Source organism: Vicugna pacos, chromosome 13, assembly GCF_048564905.1.
Source record: "Vicugna pacos chromosome 13, VicPac4, whole genome shotgun sequence".
In the NCBI taxonomy this organism is placed as follows: Eukaryota; Metazoa; Chordata; class Mammalia; order Artiodactyla; family Camelidae; genus Vicugna; species Vicugna pacos.
In genome coordinates this window covers 40,951,626-40,955,335 of record NC_132999.1, presented here as the reverse complement: position 1 = coordinate 40,955,335, position 3,710 = coordinate 40,951,626, and the positions used below count along the sequence as shown (strand labels likewise).

The window sequence follows — 3,710 nt, the reverse complement described above, 5'->3', positions numbered from 1 at the left end:
GACTATGGAGCACCAACCCCTAGTGCTGAAGAAGACATTCTGGGGAGGACGGCAGTTGCAGGAAAGCCACCCTAAGCCAAAGGAGGGGATGAATATATGGCTCACTGTGATACTGAAGAGCCAGCAACCTCCCGAGAAGCATCAAGACTGCTGAGCCCCCAACTGTAGAGGAAACAGGAGAATGCAATGGTGCCAGGGTGGAGTCCAGCCCCTGTGCCTACTGATTGGCCCCTAGGAGCTGGGCTCCCACCCACCCCAGTCTTCACACAAGCTCTCTGGGGCTGACATAGACCACAGAGGCTTAGAGATCTTCTCTCAGGTCCTCTAAATTGAGGTCGGGAGAAAAGAGGTGCCCCCCAGGAGGACAGGTAAGGTCTAGGATCCAGATGGAGCCCCGCCATCTGGGGTCTGCATTCACAGCCTGACTGCCACCCTGCCCCATCCATCTCTGCATACCCTTCTTTTTCTTCCTTCATCCATCTTGCTCTCTCTTCCTCTTCCCATGACTGCCAACAATCACATTAAAACTCTAACCTTTATGTAGCCATTTTTTTTTTTTTGCTCTCTCCAGACCACTCTTCTCACACAAATGCTTCTTAAACTGGGGTGCACACACTCCTGGGGGCACCAATCCAGGGGCCAGGGAGTTTGCAGAGCCACATGACACATGGCCCATCTTGCTGGCATTAAAATTACCCAATGGTAAATAACTTCAAGCACTGTCTTTGTGTTAAGAGAAACAACATGGGTATATGATGGAGCAGAATGCAAAACGTACACCAATTTTTAAGCTACAGTGAGACTTCAAATAAATTGCGAGCTTGTAACAGGCTGCATGAAGCTGCACGCTCAACACCCCAGAGTACCTTTTTCCTCTTTTGCCATTACGTTTCACCTTGGTGGAAAAGTTTGAAAATCCTCACAACAGCCCTTTAAAAGGAAGGCAGTTTTAGAGATGGTAGAATGGATGCTCAGAGAGGCTGATTAACTAACCTCCAAGTCGCCCAGCGAGCAGGTATCAGAGTGCCTAAACATGGTCCAGGTATTCTAACTCCAGGCCTGGTACTGCTTCCACTTCAAGGTACTGCCAGGCACATTGAACCACTGGGGGCAAAAGGCCCTAGAGGTAGGTGGTGGTGGGCGCATGGCTAGGGAGGATGATTTGCAAATCTGTAAAGACCTGCCCCACCATCCACGGCTTCAAAATTCATAGGCAAGCAGATGCTTCCAGCCTGGGGAGCTTAGACTCAAGTGGCTGCAATTCTGACGTCACCAGATAAGCCACCGTCAACTCTGCAGGGCCAGTGTCAGAAGCTGAGGGCAGGGAGATTGGGAGGTGACCCCAGTTCTTTCTGGTAAGACTCAGAAGGCATGGGGAAGACACATGGGGACCTAGGTGGCCCTGTCCTCTCCCTCAATGCCCAGTGCTGTCAGGGCAGGTGCTCAGCTCCCAGGCCACTGGGCCCAGCAGGACACTGGGCTGGAGGCAGGATTTCAACCCAGGCCAGGCTGACTCCTGATCCCATGCCCTTCCCACATGGCCACGCCACCTGAAGGTATGAAAGGAGCCCCGTCTGGAGGGGAGCCTGAGTTCTAGGCCAGTGTCTCCCAAAGGGGCTGCACAACTTGGGCCAGCAACCTCCCCCCTCCAGTCCTGGTGCTGCAGGGACCACACTGGCATCCGGGGGGCCTGGAGCCAGAGCCACCTGAGTGCAAATCTCAGTTTTTCCACTTACTAGCTGTGTGATCTCAAGCAAGCTATTGTCCATGCCCGGGCCTCAGTTTCCTCATCTGGAAGTGGGGACGTGATTTGTGCCCAGCTCACAGGATTGCTGTGAAGATTCAATGAGTTCATTCACGCAAGGCACTCGGAAAAGAACCTGGTACAGAGCCATGCTCAATAAAGTGAGATGTTATTATATAAAAATGAGAGTGAAGATAGATGATAAATGCCGGAGAGCATGTGGAGAAAAGGGAACCCTTCTATACTGATGGTGTAGATATAAATTGGTGCAGTCATTATGGAAAACAGTATGGAGATTCCTTAAAAAACTAAAAATAGACTTATCCTATGATCCAGCCATCCCACTCCTGGGCAAATATCCAAATGAAACTTTAACTCAAAAAGATACATGCACCCCAGTGTTCTTAGCAGAACTATTTACAATGGCCAAGACATGGAAGCAACCTAAATGTCCATTGACAGATGGCTGGAATAAAGAAGTTGTGGTATATATATATATTTTATACACATACACACACGCACGCGCACGCGCACACACACACACACAATGGAATACTACTCAGCCATAAAGGAATGAAATAATGCCATTTGCAGCAACATGGATAGACCTACAGATTATCATACTAAGTGAAGTAAGTCAGAATGAGAAAGACAAATACCATATGATACCACTTATATGTGGAATCAAGAAAAAGACACAGATGAACTTATTTACAAAACAAGAACAGACTCAGACATAGAAAATAAATGTATGTTTACTAAAAGGGAAAGAGTTTAGGGAGGGATAAATTAGGAATTTTGGATTAGCAGATACAAACTACTGTACATAAAACAGATAAACAACAAGGTCTTACTGTATAGTACAAGGAAGTATATTCAATATCTTGTCATAACCTATAATGAAAAAGAATATATACGTGTATGTGTGTGTGTGTATATAAATATATGTATAACTGAATCACTATGCTATACACCGGAAACTAACAACACTGTAAATCAAGTGTACTTCAATTAAAAAAAAGAGGATGAAGAGTGGGGACCCTGAGGACCCCCACCCCTGCAGCAGTGCATCTGACTGGTGGGAGGGATGGGAGCCACACAGTCCACTCTTGGCCACTATGTAGGAAAATAAACCGGGAGGAGGGGATCGCATTGCGGGGCGGGGCAGAGGGGGTGGGTTTAGATAAGCGGTTTGGGGAACGCCTCTCTGAAAAAGAAACAAAGAATTATTTATCATTTATAAATAATATCTAGCCACTCTCAGCTTCAGAGTTCAGTGGTTTTCCCAGAAGACTGTGAGGGAGATGACAAGGGCTTAAGCATTTCAGAAGGGGATGCCCTGATAGTGGTGGATCAGCACATTTTGGGAAAGGTGCTAGGGGTTTTGTCCACAAGTACACCAGGTTGAGGACAAAAACCTGCGACTGGGAGATTGGGTCCAGAATACTGAATGGGACACAGTGCAAAGCCAAATACAAGGTCCCATCTCCAAGGTGCACCATCTGCAGGAATGCTTGAGACCAGAGGAAGTCCCAGATCACACACTGACAGAGCAAACTTCAACAGTAAGAAGGTCATCTTAAAGTTGGACTGCGCAGCTTGCCACATTGTGAAACAATGGCCTGAATTTCAATTTTCCAAGATAAATCTCAGTGGTTTTGTTTTTTACTGTTAACAGAGATAGAACTATTCTGTGTTCAATATTAGAATTTATCAGTTAGTTATTTTAGTATCAGGTATGTGAATATTACTGTATATCACATGTATGGATGGAAGGATTACACCAACAGACAATTCTAATTGCTAAAAATACCCTAGAACCTTAAAAATAATACTTACAATATTGAAATATTATAAACAATATTTATGAAGAAATAAAAACGCAAGAAGAAGTAAGACTATAGAGTGAAGAACATTCCTGGTAGAGGAAACAGCATGTGCAAAGGCCCTGAGGAAGGAACAAGCC

General features: G+C 45.8%; 1 pseudogene; it reads left to right on the top strand.

The window, feature by feature from the left end:
- The first annotated feature begins 1,537 nt into the window (after positions 1-1,537).
- On the top strand, positions 1,538-3,419 carry LOC116282876 (acylphosphatase-1 pseudogene; annotated as a pseudogene).
- The last annotated feature ends 291 nt before the right edge of the window (positions 3,420-3,710 follow it).